This window comes from Rhinolophus ferrumequinum, chromosome 4 (genome assembly GCF_004115265.2).
Source record: "Rhinolophus ferrumequinum isolate MPI-CBG mRhiFer1 chromosome 4, mRhiFer1_v1.p, whole genome shotgun sequence".
Classification (NCBI taxonomy): domain Eukaryota; kingdom Metazoa; phylum Chordata; class Mammalia; order Chiroptera; family Rhinolophidae; genus Rhinolophus; species Rhinolophus ferrumequinum.
The window spans coordinates 92,335,259-92,357,618 of record NC_046287.1 but is presented as its reverse complement, the minus strand read 5'-3'; the positions used below and the strand labels follow the sequence as shown (position 1 = coordinate 92,357,618).

The following is a 22,360-nucleotide window of genomic DNA, read 5'->3' as shown; positions in this document are numbered from 1 at the left end:
CATACAGCTTGATCTTTTTCTCCTGTAATGAAGATGGTTTCTCTAGGGATACCCGATCTGGAAGCCAGAGTCTCTCCAGTCAGAGCTTTGTTTCCTGGCTCGGAGAGGCTGCCATCCTCTCCAGTCCGGAAAGTGAAACATTAAAGGCTCTTCCTTTGAAAAGTTATGAAAATTACTGGAAAGAGAAATTGGACAGATGTTCGTGTCCTTTTCACATGTTTACAAAACTGAAGTCCAGTTAAGACTTCTCCAGCAATAAGTTCTACTGGATAGGTTAGAAACCACTTTCATCTGATTTCAGCTGCAGGCCATGTATCCCTAATTTTCTGTGATTTAAATCAGTTCAGGCAGCCAACCAATCATTTCAGTGAGGGGAAAGAAACACAGCATACACACAAATACACAAAACAAACAAAAATGGTCATGACAGTTTTGATTTATTTGCTTGGACATTTGTTTAAGTTTACCTGTGTGCTGCAGGAGGTTACAGTCTGTCCCTGTGGTCAATGTTGTGAGGAATAGGTCTCCAGACTTCCTGCCATCCAGATGATTCTATACCATTCTGCCAGAATAATGGTCCTAGAATATTGTCAAACCTAAGAGACACCAACTAAGAGATCTTTGGTTCTTCCCCATTACCTACACAATAAATTTATACTTCTTAGCCTGGCCCCTAGGTACTTTTTATTTATTTAACAATTTAGTTCTTGAGCCTCTACTATATACTAGGCATTGTGCTTGGAGCTGGGTATAGAGCAATGAACTAGAGTGACACGTCCTCACGGGATTTTATAATCTACTGTGGAAGAACAAGAATTAGACAAATAGTCATACAAATGATTAATTACAAAGTGAAAACAAGAACATACAATGAAAACTGAAAGGGGCTCTACATCTGGTAGATTGCTTGTCTCCACTTTGTTTAGTTCTTTTTCTGGAACTTTGTTCTGTTTTTCTAATTTGGGACATGTTTCTTTGTCTTCCCATTTTGGTTTTCTCCCTGTGTTTGTTTGTATGTTTTAGGTAGGGCTGCTATGCCTCCCAGTCTTAATAGAGCGGCCTTATGTAGTAGGTGCCTGATGTGGCCCAGTCGCACAGTCTCTAGTCACCTGAGCCAGGTGCTCCAGGTGTGTCCACTGTGTGGATTGTGTGTACATTCCTGCTGAGACTTGGTTGCTGTTTGCATGTCAGTGGGAGGGACCCTTGGGCTAATTGGTTGTGAGGACTGCCTATGACTACAGTGGAGGAGGTTGTGAAAGGGTTTACCCTAAAGAGCAGGGTTTGCTTTAGTGGGGCTCCGGTGCCTGCCTAGTCTGCCCTTGGTGTGTATCATTCTTGTAAGAGGCCAGATGATACTCTGGGTTGGTCTGAAGCTGGCCACCAGGTATGCCAGTCCTGGGGTCTTCTGGGAGGGAACCCTCTGCAAGCTAGATTTAGCTGCAAACTGTGCTCTGCCTGGGGCCTCCTGGTATGAGCCACAAAGCAATCCACAGATGGCAGTTGCCCACACTAGGATTAGGGGTACCCTGAGAGGCCAATCTGTGAATCAAGACTTGCTGTCGCTAGTGCCAGCCTTAAGACTTCTCAGCCAGATGTATGGGACACACTGAAGCCAGATGCTGCTTGTTTGAGTTTTATGAGTCTTTGTGAGATTTTATGAAAGCCCACAGCATGAGCTAAAACAGTTTTTATGGAAAAGCCACTGGAAGCAGCTTTTGTGTGCTAGAATGTTGGGTGGGGCATGGTCTCAGGGAATCACTAGGGTGGGGCAGATGGAAGGTGATAACCAGTTTGATGGAGACTCAGAGATGGAATCTGCCTATGTCTGCATGCAGGGAGTGGGAGGGCTCAACAAAGAAACAATGGCTTCTGACAGCTCTTCGCTCCTGGAGAAAGCTGCCCATCCCCCCAGCCCTCATTCTGAAGCCAGACAATTCAGTTTCTTCCAATATGTCCCTGGCACCTTTTGAGCTGCTGATTCAGTGCTGGAATTCAGAGTGAGTGAGTCCGTCATTGAGTAAGTGCATGTGGCAGTACTTTTAAGAGACTTGCCTCGGACATCAGCTGCCCTGGTTTCAGTTAGCCACAATCTCTGCTGGGAGCCTTCTTTTCCTGGCACTGGGACCCTGAGCTGGGGAGCCTGGTATGGGACCCCTCACTCTTCAGGGGGAGCCTCTGCAGGAGAGAAATCCCTCCTGATTTTTAATGGCTACATGTGGGTTTGGGAACCAGCCTGTTCAGTATCTCTGCCCCTCCTACCAGTCTCGAGGTGACTTCTGTATGTTCGTACCTGTGGGACTTTTGTTTAGCTAGACTTCAGGTGATTCTCAATGATGGTTGTTCTGTAGTTTAGTTTTAATTGATGTGGTCCTGAGAGGAGGCGACCACAGCATTTACCTACTCCGCCATCTTAACCAGAAAATCTGTGTTGATTTTCTGAAGGGCAAATCTATTTTCTGGACTAGTATGATCACAACATCATTTAGTGACTTTTGAATCATGAAAATGTACTAATGATTATTTGAAGCTACAACCAAAAATTGTCATCTGATGTGGTTTCCATCATTTTGGAGATGGATGTTCAGATCAGTTTAACTTTCAATTCATAACACTTCCACTCACATCAATCAGAATAAGCATGACTTTAGGAGATGCAGCTCCTTGGATATACCAAGGTTTTCAGCATACATCATAAAGGTCGATCTTGTTTGGAATTCTGCTGTTATCAACCCATGAGAAACTGGGTAATATCAGGTCAGGCTTGTGGCACTGCCAAATACCTGCCACAATAATGAAAGATATTTATCTTGATTTTTTTTTGAAAACTTTATCTAAGGCACTTGTCCAGTGGAGTTCATTTAACACAGTTGTTGAGATGAACTGCTGCATGCTGATTGGATATTTGTCTTCCAAAATTAGCATCTTTGATAAAAATGGGTTTTATCTTCTGATTGCCTGGCTCACTGTCATTGCTTTCAGGATAGAGATCATCTTTTGCATTGTGATAGACAACTTCATTGCTTTCAAAATCCTCCCTCCACTGGTAGGCTGCTTGAACTTTCTCTGCTTACAAAGCCAGGTGCACCATGGCTTTAGATCTGTTGCATAGAAGTTGCTCAATATCCCTGGATGCATTTTCCACCAGCTGGAGTGCGTTATTTGGTTCTACAGTATACAAATATTGGTATTTCTCATAAATATCAACAAGCCGATTGACTCCATTTGCTGTTTTCACCAAGGTGACAAGGTCTTCTTGCATCTTATCCAGCCATGACTTGATAGTGACTGCTGAAGGGAACGGCAACTCTGACCTCTACTTATTTGTTTTAATTTGTTTGTTTTTGTATGTCCTAACCTGGCCAAAAAAAAAAAAATAAAAATAAAATGCAGCTCATGTCAGTTCCCTCATTTTCTTTATTTCAATATTTTGTTGGTTCATGTATTTAAAAGCATGGAAATCTCTGATGTATTGTAATACTATGGGTATATGAAAAATCTCTCTGTTGAAGTTATTGTTCTATATCTAACTGGATGTATGAACTTGGGCTCATTACTTATCATACAGCAAGTGATCTGTGAAATAAACAAAAATATATACCCCCTTCTCGGAATTAATATGAGATAAAAAAATAAGATCATATGCTAAACCACTTAGCAAGGTGCTTAGCTCAATGTAGATTATCAGAGATGTTAGTTTCCTTTCATTTTTGAAATGCATAATAAACAGTAAATATCTTAACCCAATCAGTATGAGTCAGTGCAACTATACCGCGCAGAGAAACTCATAATAAAAAGTGCCTAATTATTAAGAGCTGGGACATTGTTTTCAGTTGACCTGGTTCAGCCTAAGTCCTGACTCAGCAGCTTCTTTGTTGCACAGTCTGGTAAAATGGGACAATAATAGCACTCATTTATAGAAGAAACAAATAATTGAGTCAATCCAAATCAGAACTGGCTCTCTCTTTTGCCCAAGCCAAACCTTCTTTTAAGGAAACTGCTGGTTTTGGTGAGTAGAGATAAACACAACCTCACCCCCAAGCTTTAAGATTGGACACTTGACACAGGCTGTCCAATTGTGAAATTCCATCACGCTGGCTACAGGGATGCTGTGGAGTCCTGAGCAGGGGACAAATCATACATCTTTCTGGGCTGTTTTTATGTAGAGCTGGTAAGGAAAGATCGTCTGGTCAAGTTGCTAAAGTATGTGATTCTAGAGAAAGCCTGTATGTATATTTTTTATAGTCTGGAGAAAGTCTCATATAAGAAAAAGAAAAAGAAAGTAACTGTTAGAAAAAGAGAGAAAACATGAGAAGATAAACTGACAGTCATGGAGTCCCTCTTCTGACCCCTGAGGTCTCCAGTGCTGCTCTTGTTCCCATGACTCTTCCTTCAGTTCTGGGCTGTGATAACATCCTTCCAATCATCCTCAGTGTTGTTTAAATGAGTGCTCCCTGAGTTTTAGACACTTGCCCTGAAAGTGTTCAGACTGAAACATTACTTCATATAATAGTTTTGAGGACTACATGGTGTAAAGCATCCATAGGATGGTAGATGCCACATGCTGGGAATGTGGGAGGACAGTACAGTGGTTAAGAGCAGTGACTTGAGAGACAGACTGCCTGGGTTCAAATCCCAGCCTCATCACTTACTAGGTTGTGATGTTAGGCTAGTTACTTGACGTGCCTGTGCCTAACTTCAGCATTTGTAAAACAGGTTTTATGATTGTACCAACCTAATTTTTTGGTTTTGTTTTCTGAATTAAATATGTTAATACTTGTAAAGAGCTTAAGCCAGTTACTGCCAAATAATAATAATATAAGTGTATATTAAACAAAGTACTAAAAACAAATAATATAAAAGCAATAAGCCAAGTGCTTGGTTCAATGTAAATGCTCAGGGAATTATTATATATTTTTTACTTACAGGAAGTGGTTGGTGGGTTTCTTTTCAATATGCTGGCTAACTTAGAAATGATGGTGACTACATGATGAAAGGCTCTACAACTATGAAATGTTAAAAAATGTGTTTTCACTTTAAGCATTGGGTAAAACAAGTCCTTTTTCAAGTTTCTCATCTCAGAAAAGAGGATAGTGATGAAACCTGCTCTCACCTCCAAACATAGGCCTGACATAATCTTTGTGAGAGAGAAAAACAAGTGTAACATGAACATAGCTTTTAGAAAGGCGGTTTTGTAACTTAGAAAAAAGGAAAGGTTCAACCTTATGATGTACATGAAGGCAAGGATGGAAGGGAACAGAACTGCTTAGAGAAGCTGAAAGATGATTTTGTGAGTGTAGTTGAAGTTAAAAATCTTCCTGTAATTTTAATTAATTAATGATATTATTTAATTATTTATATTTATTTACTCCGCCCTGTAATTTTAATTTATTCTTTAAATATAGTACTTTGGCAACTAAATGCAGAATGGGAGAATTCTCTTTTCACATTCCTGTGGGGACTTGCTTCCTGTCTTTCTATGCAGTTTTCCACATATATAGCTCTACCAATTATCTGTAGTCTACTTTAAACCACCACTGTACAGCAAAGCAAAACAAAATAATTGCAGTTTGGAGGGACTTGCTCATTTAGCTGTGGGTATGCAATTTACAGAGATATTTGAGTGAGTATGGCCACATTTGGGCCATATGCTGATAAATAAACTGTGGAACCAAGATGGAGGGAGACAGAAGAAAAATCAGACAGAAAAGAAGCAGAAATGAGACATTTGGCTAAAGAGAGAGAAAAGTAGAAAGTAAATGCCTTGGTTCCCAACCGTTTTATTTCTTGATTCTAGTTCCTCAGTTCTCTTCCTTCCTTCCTTCCTTCCTTCCTTCCTTCCTTCCTTCCTTCCTTCCTTCCTTCCTTCCTTCCTTCCTTCCTTCCTTCCTTCTTCCTTCCTTCCTTCTTTCCTCCTTCTTTCCTTCTTTCCTTCTTTCCTTCTTTCCTTCTTTCCTTCTTTCCTTCTTTCCTTCTTTCCTTCTTTCCTTCTTTCCTTCTTTCCTTCTTCCTTCTTTCCTTCTTTCCTTCTTTCCTTCTTTCCTTCTTTCCTTCTTTCCTTCTTTCTTTCTTTCTTTCTTTCTTTCTTTCTTTCTCCTGTCTATTTATTTTGATTTACTGGGGTGACATTGGTTAATAAAATTATATAGCTTTCAAGTGTACAATCTGTAATATGTCATCTATATATTGCATTGTGTGTTTACCACCCAAAGTCAAATCTCCTGTCACCGTATATTTGACCCCCTTAACCCTCTTCTACCTCCCCCCTCCTTCCGTACAGTCTGCTGCATTTTATTCCTTGGGTTCTAAGAGGTACCCATTTAGTCTTCCAATAAATTAATTTTTATGTAGATTTAAGTTATTTGCATTCAGTCATCTCCTGACTAATATACAAGAGAAATCTAACCACAGACAGGTCAAGTATTTGAAAAATACAAAAGCAAGTTATCAGAAGAGTGAGGAACAGACCCCCAGACTTGAGATCTGTATATTTTGCAACCCATGCCAAGGGAGCAATGGGTAAGATGAGAGGCAGTGTCCATCTGTACACTTATGTCAGGGCTCTCGGTTTCCTTGAGAGTTATGTGAGTGACCTTTAACTTTCTATATACATTTTTTTATGTTAGTATTTGGTATTCAGGTTATTGATTCTTGAGCCTAATATATTTTGGATATTAAATTTGTAATCAGAAGTGGAGATGGCATCCCTCTCTTAAGTGTTTAAAGTACATATATTTGTAGAATTAGTAATTGGATCAATGAACATCATAAAACTCAACTCTATTACTATAGCAGTAAAGTTTCTAATGATATAAATACCATATATTCTGGTGGAATATGAGAGGACAGTAACAGTAATTTTTTATATATAAAATATTTGTATTTTCTTTAATATATATTCCTCAGATTTTCCATATTAAAATAAACATTAAAGCAAGGCAAAGTTTAGTTCTATTTTTCTACCAATTACTTAATGAAAATCAAGTCTACCAAGTCTAATTTAGAAAATGTCATTACGATCTAAATTTGTATTTAGGATATTTAAGAGCAGTTTTGAGGGCCGGCCCGGTGGCTCGGGTGGTTGGAGCTCCGTGCTCCTAACTCCTAAGGTTGCCGGTTCGATTCCCACATGGGCTAATGGGCTCTCAACCATAAGGTTGCTGGCTCAACTCCTCGACTCCCGCAAGGGATGGTGGGCTGTGACCCCTGCAACTAACGATGGCAATGGCAACTGGACCTGGAGCTGAGCTGCGCCCTCCACAACGAAGACTGAAAGGACAACAACTTGACGTGGAAAAAAGTCCTGGAAGTACACACTGTTCCCCGATGAAGTCCTGTTCCCCTTCCCCAATAAAAATCTTAAAAAAAAAAAAAAAGAAAGAGCTGTTTTGAGCATAAAAGTACAGCAAAATTACTGTTAGAGCTGACAAATAGCTATGTAGAAAAATAATTTATTCAAAAGTATTTCTTAGGACTAATGAGAAACACACTTTTAACAGTAAAAATTATAATCATTCATTAAGACAGTTTCGATTATTTCCTAAATCAGGAACAGAAATTTAACAAATTATTTATTTTCATTTGTTTGCAATTGCTAATTGAGTTAGACTGGCTTCCCATTCAGAATAATATCTTTTTTCAACTACATTAAAGACTCTCTATTTCACTCATAGATGAAAACACATGTGTGCACGCACACACACGCATATATATGTGTACATATATATATATATACACATACATACACACATATATAGGTAAATATAAAATTATATAAATATATTTTAATGAAATATGAACAAAATTTGTTTTACTTTAAAATATTTTTAAACATTGAGTTTTGTTTTCTATTTTACTTTTAATTTATTTTAAAATTTTAATCACTGAATTTTTTTACTGTAATTTAGTGAAGTATTAAGAAGAAAACAAAAAAGTTTCACATAAGTTTGTGTCTCAGTAAAGCCTCCTGACATGAAAAAAAGCAATTAAGTTTGTGGCCAAAAACTTTAAACAGTTCACAAAGGATTCATTTATTTAAAACCCAAGGGAAGGTCTGGATGTAACCATGGTGTGCCTAATATGTAGTAAATTAAAAAAAAAACAAAACTCACAAATGAATGTAAAAGAATTTTTTAAAGCCTGGCTGAAGTTGTTCTTGAAAAAGAATTAAGACCTAAATGTAAGAACTGAAACAATAAAATGCATAGAAGAAAACATAGGTACTAAACTTATGGACCTTAGGTTCAAAGAACATTTTATAAATTAGACCTCAAAGGCAAGGGAAGTAAAAGTTAGGACTATATCAGACTAAAAAGCTTCTGCACAGCAAAAGAAACATCGACAAAAGAAAGAGGCAACCAACTGAATGGGAGATTTTTTAAAAACAACACCTCCAGTAAGAGGCTAATATCCAAAATATATAAGGAACTCATACAACTCAGCAACAACAAAAAACAAACAATCCAATTAAAAAATGGGCAGAGGACCTGAAGAGACATTTCTCCAAAGAAGACATACAAATGGCCAACAGATATATGAAAAAATGTTCAACATCACTAATCATCAGAGAAATACAAATAAAAACCACAATGAGATATCACCTTACCCCAGTTAGAATGGCTATCATCAACAAGACAAATAATAAGTGTAGGAGAGGCTGTGGAGAAAAAGGAACCCTCATACACTATTGGTGGGAATGCAGATTGGTGCAGCCGCTATGGAAGGTTCCTCAAAAAATTGTGGAACCTCAAAAAAAGTGTGGAGGTTCCTCAAAAAATTAAGAATAGAATTACCCATATGACCCAGCAATCCCTCTCCTGGGATTGCTGGGTATCTACCCACAAAATCTGAAAAACATTTATCCGTAAAGATATATGTGCTCCAATGTTCATTGCAGCTTTATTCACGGTGGCCAAGACATAGAAACAACCAGTATCCTTCGATAGATGAATGGATAAAGAAGTTGTGGTATATATACACAATAGAATACTATTCTGCCTTAAGAAAAGATGAAATAGTACCATTTGTGATGACATGGATGGTTCTTGAGATTATTATGCTAAGCGAAATAAGTCAGACAGAAAAAGTTGAGAACCATATGATTTCACTGGTATGTGGTATATAAAACTGCAAAGAACAAAAGAACGGGACAAACAAGTGAAGAAACAAAAGCTCATAGACACAGACAATAGTTTAGTGGTTGCTAGAGGATAAGGGGGCAGATGGGGTGGTAGATGAGGATAAAGGGGTCCAATATATGGTGATGGAAAGACAACTGACTCTGAGTGGTAAACACACAATGTGAGATACAAATGATGTATTACAGAATTGTACACCTGAAATCTATGTAAGTTTATTGACAATTGTCACCCCAATAAACTTTAGTTAAAAAAACAAAAGAAAAGAAAAAGAATTAAGAGGAAACTTATATTGTTATATATCAAAATATCAGTCCCTCTTGATTGGATCATTTTTATCATGAAACTTACATATTTTTTTAAAAAGGCTAATGTACTTTTTATTTCTTACTAAAGCTGCAATAACAGTCACAATAAAACTTTTCTGTCTTTGCAGAATTCTCAAGGAACTGGCCCTCTATCTGCTCCCGTTACATTTCTCCATTCCTATTACCTCTACTCCCTATTCATCTGTTCACTCTTTGCCCACTCCAGTCTGGCCGCAGTGCTCATTACTGCATCAAAAATATTCTTGTCACGGTTATCAGTGACTTGTCCAATGAACACTCTTTGGTCATTATTTTACTTGACTTCTCAACATTTCCTGGTATTTATTTTCTAATCACTAGTCTCTTCATAATCTTTTTGGCCAGCTCCTCCTCTTCTACAAAATGCTAAATGCTGGCGTTCCTGAGGGCTTGGCTCTGGGGTGTCTTCTTAACTCCTGCTGGGAGATCCCATTCATTTCCACAGCTTTGACTATCACGTATATTCAGATAGCTCCCAAATTTTATAAATGCCACTATTATTTCTGATCTCAGGTCCAAATTCATTTATTCAGCTGCTTAAATGACAGCTTCATGCAGGAGTTTCAAATTTAACTTGTCTGAAACAGAATTTTTTGCTTCTCTCCATTATACCTGGTCTAAGTCTATTCTTTTCTATCTCAGTAAATGACACCATTTACTAAAGCCAGAAACTGGAATTTTCTTTGACACTTCCTTTGGTCACCTCATACATTTAAATACTACTTGTAAATGTAGCCTATCAGCCAGAAACATACACTGAATCTGTCGATTTCTCTACTTCACTGCCAGTATCTTGCTCAGGCCACAGCCATCTCTCAACTAGTCTTTTAAAATAGCCTCTTGTATTTAGCTGGGATGAGCTAGGTTATGCTATGAAAATGGTTCTAAGAATCTTGTCACAATGTATATCAAATCTTCTTGTTGTGTCCTTCAAATATCTTAGAATTTTCTCAATAAAGCTGGAAAAAAATCATGGTCCCGAAAGCTTCTGTCTGTGACAGAAATTCTGGTCTGTAACAATAAGGACTTAATGGGGCACGCCCCTTGTCCATCACGAATAGGCTGAAATTCTGCCCATCTCTGGACTCATCCTAAAAAAGGATCAGGCATCATTTCAAACATTGCCAGTTGTTGCTTAGAGGGATGATAGTGAACCCTGGATAGTCTCACATTGACAATAAATGCTTCACTCTGGAATTTACAAGGGATATTTCTTTTCATGACTCAGTGACTAGAGCTAGTTATATGATCTCTCTAACCACAAGAGGTCCTGGAAGTGTAATCATCTCATTCATGTGGCAGACAGTACTAATAACTGCCACACTTTCTAACAAACCTCCCCACTTCCAACCGTGCCCCCTTATAATCAATTCTATGAATAGTAGCCAAAGGACACCGTTCAGTTCCTCTTTATGCACTTAGAATTAGATCCAAAGTGTCTGTGCTCTCTATAAGGCCCTACATGTGCCAACCCTGTCTATCCTTCCAGCCCAACCTCTAGGCACTGAATCACACTGAATAGATGGCCAATCTTAGGACATGCAGAAAAGCTATCTGTCCTCTGCCTGGTCCCTTTATCTTAGCTGCTGTCCCACCCTTGGGTTCTCAGCTTAAATGCCTATTCTCAAAGAGACCTCCTCTGGACTTGCTATTAAAAGATGTCCTTTGTATTTTCATTTTTTTTCAGGTCACTACATCCCATTTGTTCCTTCTAATGTACTGTTCTACCTTCTGAAATTATTTTACCAGCTTATTTATTAACTATTTTAATCACCAGAATATAACGGTAAAGATATTTTCTCATTATCCTTATCACCTAGCACTGTAACTAACTTGTATAATATTTTTTATTGAATTAACAAATATAAATCTAAACCTATAAAAACAGTAATATTTACACAATAGATATAGTACAAGTGTTGGAATAGTACAAGATATAGAATAAATGTTGGAATAAAAATAGAATATATAAGGTTGGAGCATGACCAGATCCCAAAATACATTCCAGATAGATTAAAATATTTTAAAATGATGTCATTAAGAAAAACTATGTTAATAAAAGATGGTGGATATAAAAAAGTTGTACAAAATAATGTGTAAAAGATGTATAAAAGAAACAAAAGAGGGTATCAGATATGACCACATAATTGATGTTAGAAGTATAAAGTCAAAAAATGGAAAAGTACAAACTGAAAACGTATTTACAACTGACAAGATAAAATAGTAGTTATTTTATATATAGTAATATATGCATATAAGTATTTGGAGGGCCCTTTCTAACGCTACCTGGCAGGAAAGGGAACACGGAGTGCATAGTAGAAGAAGGAAGTTATAAATTATATGGCTTTGTGACCAGTTGTAGTGCTGAAATTAGGGTATGTTTTCTCTTCCTAGTCTGTCACATATATAGTTATATATGTAAAAATTTCCCTCCTTTCTCTCTGTTTTCACTAGTACTTTATATAAGTGTAGTGGTGGTAATGATCTGAATAATTACAGGATGATATATAGTTACAGGAAAGTGAGAAAGCAATGTGACTGAATTTGAGGAGAGCTGATCATCAAGAAATGATCATAATGTTTGATGAAATTTTGGATCTCCTCCTTTGAGAAGATAGTCTGCATATTTTCATTTATGTGAGGAAAGTTGCATTATGATTAGGCAAGAACAATGCTGTTTTTATTAGAAAGTTTAAGTATAAGAGTTAGTGACCCTATTGATGTACAGTAGCCACAAGGGTGGGTTGTGATACGTAATGCAATTGGTTTAGTGCATCCCCACTGCCACTCCTTTGGAGTCCCTCTTCCCGGAAAGATCAAAGGCAAGAGACTAGAAAGATAAAAGCTACATTTATCAGGTTGCCCTTCAGCTTTGGTTGTGCTTATAACCCAGGTTTTGGCCAAGTGGGTTTTTCCATGGTGGTAGTCATGAGTGAAAAGATGGGATATTCTGGTAAGAATGGTGACAAAAGGAATTGGTTCTTCTTGCATCTAAATAGTTTCAACAGCTTTCTTGTTTGGTTGCTTTTAGATCATGGGGCAGGGTAATGGCAGCAGCTGCTCTTTTACCTGGAAACGTTTACCATGTGGTTCTGGGAATTATCGAAAAGTGACTCTCTATTTTTTCTCTTCAGTTGTACCAAAGGTAAAAGGGACAATTTCATAACTTTTCTCAAATTAACTAGAGTGGATTCTGTTTTCTTCAAGAATGTTGATTAATATAGATATTCTAGCCATGTTCATTGAACAAACATTTACTGAGTCCCTAGTATATGCCAAGAAAGAGAGCAGTAGACAATAAGTATGATAAGTAAATTAGAAAGCATTAAATTATATTGAAAAAAAATTAAAGTAAAGCAGAGACAGGAGAAAGGGAAATACAGAGGAAGACAATAATTTTAAATTAGCTTGTCAGAGTCACTCTCATTTCAAAGGAGGGATTGAGCAAGCACATAAAATAAATAAAAGATGAAATCATTCCAAGGCAAGAGCCTGTGCTCAGGCCCTGATGTGGCACATGCCTGATTTGCTGGAGAAGCAGCAAAGAGGCCAATGTAAAGTGAGCAAGGCAGTGAGATCAGAAAGGTAATGGTACACCCTTCCCTGTAAGGAATTCAGATACTTCTTTAGTGAAATAGGAAGCCTCCAAAGGATTTTGACAAGTGTGACAGCATCTTACTTATGTTTTGAAAGAATCCGTCCAGTTGCTTTGTTGAGAATAGATTGTAGTAGGACAAGGATAGAAACAGGAAATCAGTTAGGAGCTGTTGTAGTAATCCAAGTGAGATATGATGGTGACCTAAGTCAAGGTGGAATCTGTGTCTGTCTGAGAGCTGGTAGAGTCTGCATGTATTTTCTTACAGCCAATAATATTTTCTGAGAAACTGGGTATAAGAAGTGAGAAAAAGAGAGGAAATAAGAATGACTGTAAGAATTTAGGCCTGAGGAAATTTAAGAACAGAATTGCCCTTAGTTATGATAGGTGGAATAGTTGATGTCCAAAAGCTCTGTCATGGAGGAATACAGGTGGAAATCTTGAGTCTGGATGAGATCACCAAAGGAGGGAATGAAGATGGAGAAGTGGTCCAAGGACTAAGCCCTGAGAGACTCCATCAGTAGCAATGGGAGAAGAGGAGCTAACCAAGGAGACAGAAGGAGCAATGGGCAAGGTGTCCATGAGAGGCAAGTGAAGAAAGTCCCTGAGAGGCCTAGGAAGAGGGGGGTGAGCACCTGTGTCAAATACTACTGAAGAAAAATGAAAATTCAGAATTAGCTATTATATTTAATAACTGGGAAGTCATCGGTAACTATGAAAACAGCTGTCATAGTGGAGAAGTGGGTGTGAGTGAGTTTAAGAAAAAATGGATGGGGAGGTATTAGTGATATTGAATATAGCCAAATCCTCAAGGATTTTTTAAGGATTTTTTAAAAAGGAAAAAAGAAATGGGGCAATAAACTGCAGGCAGAGGTACTCGGTCAGAATAGATCAGTGATTGGAGGTTGGAAACTAGATCATGAAATATTGTTTTGCTTTAGTGATCTAGAAAGGCTTGGTATACAGAGTAGGTATGTCAGATATTGAGCAAAGCTGGGCATGGGTACCAGTCAGATGATCTGGAGATGCCAAACGAACCCGTGATCACAAGCAATGGTCAACTTAGTGTCTCAACAGATAGAGACTGCAGGGGACATTTTTGTACTGGTTACTATGAAAATCAGGTAAAAGAAATGTGACTAATATAAAGCTATTTAAAATAACCAAAGGGAAAAAATGGTAGTGGAAAACTATATATTTGAACTCAAATTTAACTCAGAGCTTTATCCTGGTAGTTGGTGTATCATAAAACTCTCATTATCCTAAAATGGGAAGCTTAGAAATTTGTTAAGTATATTTCTTTTTTAAATCTGGCCCCGAGATTAAAGAGACACTTTTCATGTGATGGTTTTCATAAAGGACAAAACGGCGATGTACTTGATAATAATTTTACAACAATTGGAAACAGCTTATATGAAAGCTGAAGGCATAATATGAGGTCAAGCATAACATGTTCCAATTTTGTGGTTTTATGGATAACTGGTTTAATGTAAGAATCAAGCTTGGAGTCTTTAGAGGAATATGTGGCTGCTGCAATGATCAGATATTTGCATCAGGAATTTGCTAAACGCGGAGTGAGGTTCATTTGAAATAGATATTGCTGGTAAGAAGCTAGAGGAAGTAAACTAGAGCTTCATTTTAGTGGTTTAGATGGCAGAGATGATACTTTGATGTGGAAATTCCAGACCTGTTTTCTCACCTTTCTAGAGAGCTATGCCAGCTCTTCATGAAGGTGTGCTGGAGAAATGCCTACAATCACACAGCACTTTCCCCAATAACAGTGTTAGAGTCTTATACATGGTTGAAAAAGAGGCACAGTTTTGTATCTAAATAATCTCAAATGCCTACACCTACCATTGCACAAACGTAGTATGATTCTTATAACACATTTGTTTCTAGCTATAACTGTGTACCAGAACAGGATTGTAAAATAATCCTCTTAATAATTAATGTTAACATCTGAACAATAGTTTTCTATGTAGCTAACATAGTGAATCTGCTAAAAATCACCACCACCACCATGTTTGTGGCATAATTTATGACTAGATATTTTTCAGGTAACAATTAATCCTTAGTTGACCACTTAGTGTGTGCCATGAGTAATGTGGAAAACTTTATAGAGACATGTAATTAGATCCTTATGACAACTGGAAATTGTTTAATTCTCTATTTTACAGATGAGGTTAATAAAAACTTGCCCATTGCCTCACAAATAGTAATTAAAGGCCAGACATTCTGACTCTGGAGCTTAAATTCTCAGTCACTAAACTATCTCACTTCCTGTTTCACCTACTCGTGGATGGTTCTGGAAATATGAAATTTTCGATAGTAGTGGCATTTTTATCTTCTTATTTGCTATGGCTGAAAAACTTACAAAGAACTGGTCTAAGAGTGATATTCAATAAGTTTGATACAGATTAAAAAGTTGTATGTGTGTGTGGAGAGGGTGAGGTGTGTTGTGGAGTGTTTGGGGTAGGTGTCGGGGAGAAGACAAAGAAGCAGGAAATACAATTTATCCTTGTTTTACTCCCTCTTAAAATAGGAATTAACTCTAAAAATACTTTTAAAATATATAAATCCTTATTCAGTTGAGGCTTCCTAAGAGTGGAGATCTGTTATTGAATTGTACTATCAATTCGCTATAAAAAAAATTATTTATATTACAGCACAAGGAAGTGAAGAGTGTAATAACCATGCGGGGGAATGCTGAAGTCAAATTTCCTAGGCTGAAGTCCTGGTTCTGCCCATTCTTTAAGCCCTATCAACCTTAGTTTTCTCTTTTCTTCCTAGGTCACATGATCATGAGGATTAAATGAAATAGTTTACACGAGGCAGTTATCACGTTATCACTTTTAGCTTTTACCATAAGGAATTTTGATTTATAGTGGGAAATCATTTCTGGTGATTTTTAAAAGCTAGAATTTGTCAGGAAGGATGGTTGTGGAGTCTCTTTTGTTAGATTTATTTAAAAGCAAAATGCACTCCATAGTCTGAAGTGATTGTGCCTGGATCTGGGTGGACAGATCAGAAGAGCTTCAGAGGTACTCTTTAATCCTGTTGGGTCTGTTTCTTTTTTTCAAGTTACCCTTTTTCTCTATTCCTGCCGGGTTTTCTTCAAAATATGATTATGTAATCTATTTCATTTAGCTCAACCAGACTTAGGTCATCTTTCTCTCCTTTGCTTTCTAAACACATGGAACTCTTTATGACACAGATTTAATTTGATAGAATAATTCTTAAAAGGCCTCATCCTGCTTCTCTCAAACTGAAGTCATTGTACTTCTATTTGGATGAATTAATTGGAGGCAAAGACCAGAATCCTAGTTAATATGAAAAGTGGAGATACATACATAGAAAATATACATTTTGTGATTTGGAACTTGATAAGACTTCCTCTTTTATCAGTGATCATGTTGAATGAAGTTTTTGATGAAGCTGATTATCTCCATGAAATATCAGAAAAATAAAAGTCACGAATGCAGAGGAATATAAACTTGTTCATTTTTAAAATTCATTCACTAAATGAAATGTATGCTACTATATGCTAAGTCCTGTGTCAGGTACTACTAATAAAAAATAATAAAGGTGATATATTTCTCATCCTCAAGGAAATCATGCTTCAGTGTGACATACACACAACAATGGTTATATGTGTTAAGTAGTATGGGGAAAAGGAACGATCAACTTTTGGGGGAGATTGAATATTTCACAGAAAATGAGATATGCTATGCCTTGGAGGAGTGTTTGAGGACTTTGTTGCCTTTGTCCATGTTTGAGTCTCCTCATTCCCTCCTCTAATAAATTAACGTGGTCTAGGATGCTTATATTGTTCATGAGTGGGATTAAAGCATTAACTTCAGAAATCATTAAGTAATAAATATACATGGTAAAGTTCAAGAATTACCTCTTTTGTAAGAAAGAAAGGAAGGAAGGAAGGGAGGAAGAAAGAAAGAATAAATTATATACCTGCTAGAGAGGGAAAAAGTAGAATAAGACAAAAACAAAGAAAAACTCAGTTAACACGAAAATAATAAAGAAAGGAGAAAAGAGGAGAGAGGAAGTGGGAACAATAGAAAGTAAGAAAGAAAATGGTGGGACATAATCACAATATACATATATGGGCTAAATTCAGCAGTCGAAAAACAAAAGTTATCAGATAAAGTGCATATTTTTGCCATATGTTGTTATCAAGAAAAACATCCAAAATGAAAATAAGTTGAAAAGCTGTATGTAACAAATAAAAATAAGATTTTTCAGGGAAATACTAAGTAAAAGAAAGCTGGAACAATTATATTAATGTCAAAAACAGTAGACTTCATGCTTAAAAAGCCTGGTAAGATATACAGGAAAGCACTGATGACTAACATTTTAATTTATCAGGAAAACAACAATTCTAACCATGTGGTCTTTGGAAAACATCTTCAGAATGTGTAAATTAAAAATTTACAGAAATATTTGTAAAAAGTAAAAATCTATCACCATACTCTTCTCAATGCTGATAGGCTATACAGACAAAAATTTTCACAAAGGTATAGAAGAATTGAACATACAATTGTAAAAGTTCACTTAATATACATATATAGAATGGAAAAATAAATCATGGTATATTTACACAGTCACATACAGCAGTGAAGCAATTGTACAGATAGCAAAATTGTATCTGTACAATTAAAATTAAAATTGTAATATTAAGTGAAGAAAAACAAGCCAGAAAAGACTATCTACTTTATGATAGTATTTTATAAAACTCTAAAACAAGCAAAATTAAAATATTGCCTAAGGATACATATACATGTGTTGAAGTGTATTTTTTAAAAAGCAATGAATAAAATGGCACAGCCATGTTGGAGAATAGGTTTGTAGTTTCTTATAAAGCTAAATATACACTTATATTGCTAAGCAGTTCTACTCTTAGATGTTTACATGTGAGAAATAGAAACTTACATCTAATATAAAGCCTTGTAATCAATGCTCATATCAATTTATTCATAATAACCCCCAATGGAAATAATTCAGATCTCCATCAACTGAGGAATGGATGAACAAATTATAGTATATCCATACAATGGAACACTGCTCAGTAATAAAAATGTACTGCTGATACACACAACATGGTTGAATCTCAAGATCATTATGCTAAGTGAAAGAACTCAGACACAGAATGCTATATATTATAAATTCCATTTATAGAAAGTTCTAGAATAGGCAAAACAATAGTGCCAGAAAACAAGTCAGTAGTCGACAGGTTGTAGAGAGTCAGGGAGGAGACTGAATGCAAAGGGGAAGAGGAATGTTCTCAGGGTAATGAAAATATTCTTTATCTTGATTGTGGTGGTGGTTAAAATTTGTCAAAACTCTTTGAATAAAACTGATGAATAATATTGCATGTAAAAACTACTCAATAAAGATAACAAAATAAAGAAAAAAATGGAACATAAAAAATAAAATTCAGAATAGGGAAGGGGAGGATGGGCGAGAGAGAAACAGAGATGAGCACATAGGTAGATTCAATGTCCCAGATCTTAAATTGGGTGATGGGTTCACAAGTATTCATTTAATTATTTGTATTCCATAATAAAATTTTAATAAGATAATTAATTTTATATAAAATGAATTGGAGGGGATTATGTAGGAAAGGAAACATGAGATATAAGCAGGCAAATATATTTAGTAAATTGTAACCCAATAGTAATTGCATTTTTAAACTCGAGCAGGAATTTAGATACAGACATTTCTACTAGTGGATAAAATATATCTTGTTCTTTTGGAAATATTTCACATAATTCATTTTCAAACAACACGCAAAAATTCAGACAAACTGTAGATGGCTTACTGTTTGTTACTCATTGACTATTCCCCATACTTTATACCAGGTGTTTTAACAATTGTTTTCATAAAATTCACAGAAAATTTTCACTAGCCCTGTGGTACCCTGGTAGTTTGACATTAAAAGGAAGAATTTTAAGAAGAATTACTTTAGCATTAAAGTGATGTTGATGTCAAATTATTAACTTTCCTCATGTCAGCTAGACTCAGGTCACGAAAGAGGAGAGTCAGTAATATATTGAAAACAAGAACGCAGAAATAAACATCTATCTCTCCTGAAGTTTTTCCATGGAGTCACAAACACTCCTGAGTCAAGGATTTAATACACAACTAAATTTTCATTTATGCATAAATTCAACAGAAAGGCATCCTCAGACTTTGATGGCATAAAACAACTTATTTCCCATATATACTAAATGATGAGTAGATTCAATATTTTAAGAATTGAGGTTTTGCAAATTTATAGGACTTAAATGTGAATATTGAAACCAGTTGAATATAGAGTTATGCTTTATTAGTAAAGAATATTTACAACTCTAAATACAAATAGAAAATCTTTGATGGCTGAATAACATTTGACACAAAAATTTTCAGTTGAAAATTCCAGATAATATTAATAAACATTGCACAGTAAGACTAGTTTATCAGTCAGGGTTCAATCAAAGAAGCAGAACCAGTATGTTGTCTATCTATATCTGTCTATCTATCTATCTATCTATCTATCTATCTATCTATCTATCTCCGTCGTCGTCATCGTTGTCATCATCATCTGTCTATCACCATCTACCTATCTGTATTAAGGGGTTTAACCTTATGTAATATTGGGAGCTGTTTAAACAGTCTCTGCAGCATTGCTGTCTTCTTGTCTGAAAGCATTTAGGAAACAAAGACGGATGTAAAATGAGAGAGAGCCAGAACAGGCTGGAACAGAGCTACAAAGAAAATTCAGTGGGGAAAAGGATAGAATTTACAAGTGTTTCTGGAACAATTGGATAGTTATTTGAAAAAACAAAAACAAAAACAATTTATACCCTTACCTCACATCATAAACAAAAATTTACTCATAACCATAGAGCTAAATGTAACAGCTAAAACTTCTGAATGAACACATAGACTCTAATCTTAATAACCTTAGATTAGGCACAAATTTCTTAGAATTGAAACCAAAAACACAGACCAAAAAAGAAAAATGATAATTTGTATATCAGGAAAAATTGAAAACTTTTATGCTTCCCAAAACTCTACAGATTGGAGAAAACATTTGCAGATCACATATATGATAAAGGACTTGCATCTGAAATATATAAAAAACTCTTACAGCATGATCATAATAAGAAAACAACCCAATTTTTAAAACGAGGAAAAGGCTTGAACAGATATTGCATTAAGAAGACATACAAATGGCTAATAAAACAAGAAGAGGTACTCAATGACTAAAAGCCATTAGAGCATTGCAAATCAAACACCCAAGGTACCCACTAGAATGACTACAATAAAAAAAAAAAAGTCAAAAGCAACTATTGGCTAGATATGGAGAAACAGGAACCCTTATGCAATGTTGGTGGAAATGTGAAATGATGCAGGCTCGTTGCAAAACAGTTTGGAAGTTTCATAGATAGGTACATATAAACTTACCTACCATAGAATCCAGCATCCATTCCCATGAATCTAATGAAACTAATTTCACATAAAGACTTATATGTTCTGTTCACATATGAACAGAAATGTTCATAGCAACATTATTCAAAACAGGCAAAAATTGGAAACATTTCAAATGTCTATCAACTCATGAATATATAAACAAAATGTAACATATCCATAAAATAAAAAAGAACAAAATACTGATATATACTAAAACATGGATGAACCTCAGAAACACTATGCTAGATGAAGTGTGTCAGATCAAAATGACTATATTTGCATGATGTCATTTATATGAAATGCCCAGAAAAGGCCCATTTACAAAGAAAGTGATTACCTGAGGTTGATAGTGGAAGCAGGGACTGTCCGCAAATAGGTTTGAGGGAATTTGGGGGGAAGAGAGAAATATTCTAAAACTGGATTATGCTGATGGATGCACAAGTATATAAGTTTACTAAAAATCAATAAATTGTACACTAACTATGGGTGAATGTAATTCATATGTCAATAAAGCTGTCTTAGAAAAAGAACACCCTGGAATCCACAAGCATGAGCAGGAGCTACAAGGATGGTGTGAACCCTGTTAGATTTTGGTCCTCTGAACTTGATCGTGTGTGTGTCCTGCAGGAGCCAGGGCCCTTGACATAGAGCTAAACACACACACCTGGCCTAGAAGTTGGAGAAGCTGAGGAAGGATCAAGGAGAAGGTGAAGCATTTGCAGGCTCAGCCTCTTCTCATCACACCAGTGAGATGAGTTGGCATGCTTGTAAGCTACACAATGGCTGCCACTTCAGCTCTGCCCGGCGTACCTCACGAGGATCCCACCTTAGCCTGAAACATAGGGATGGGATTGCCAGGAAATACTGTTCAGCCTCACCAAGTTGGTACTTTATGAAGCCACCACAATAGGAAGGGACAGAGGGAGCCTAAATGTTCTATTTTTTATTATTATTATTATATAAAGGGGTGACTTAAATGATGTTCATTTTTTCTTTATTTTGATAGAGTAGTACTATAGTGAAATTATTTTGGAAGACTTTAAATTAACTGCTATCAGAAGATATTTTATCAAGAAACTTAAGGAGTTAAAACTAAATAAAATATAGTCCATGTAGCAAAGGAGAATATTAGGAAAGCAGAAAACGTCTTGAAACATGGAAAAATGCTTATGATATAATTTTAAATATCAAATATATTAAAATGTTAAAAATATTAAAAATTATAAAATATATACTGTATAGTAAAGTATATATAAAATGTATCGGAACATGTTTTTTCTTAATTTCTATGAAAGGATTACAGTGAATTTTATTCTTTTTTGCACTTATTTGTATTTCATACATTTTTAAAACTTTTTTAAAAATTGAGATATCATTGACATATAACATTATACTAGTTTCAGCTTTACAACATAGTGATTCAATAGTACAATTTTTTTTCTTTATGTGTTTTTTATAATAAGCAAATATAATTCTGGAAGACAATCATAAAATACCTGGTCTTTAACTCAACTAAATAATTAGGTTTAGAGTGTTTATTAAATGAGGGTAAATTTTATGTTGGTTGAAGGTTAATATTACTTCCCTTAAAGAACAAAAATAACTAGTGAGAATTATAATTAATATAGATATGTACAACTGAATACTTGTATTTTTAGTAAGTTGTGACATATTCACTGAAAGTTGTTTTAAGTTTAGCCCTTCTAAGTGTGTAAAGTACATTTGATAGGTCATAACAGCATTATTTGTGGGCACATGACCAAAGAAGTATGCTAGTCAAATGAAATCTTCCAAGTAGTGCTGCTTGTTTTTCTTTT

At 35.8% G+C, this 22,360-nt stretch overlaps 1 pseudogene; it reads right to left on the bottom strand.

Annotated features, from left to right (window-relative positions):
* Positions 1-2,527: 2,527 nt before the first annotated feature.
* LOC117021219 (voltage-dependent calcium channel subunit alpha-2/delta-1-like) overlaps positions 2,528-22,360 on the bottom strand; it is a 40,531-nt pseudogene continuing 20,698 nt past the window's right edge.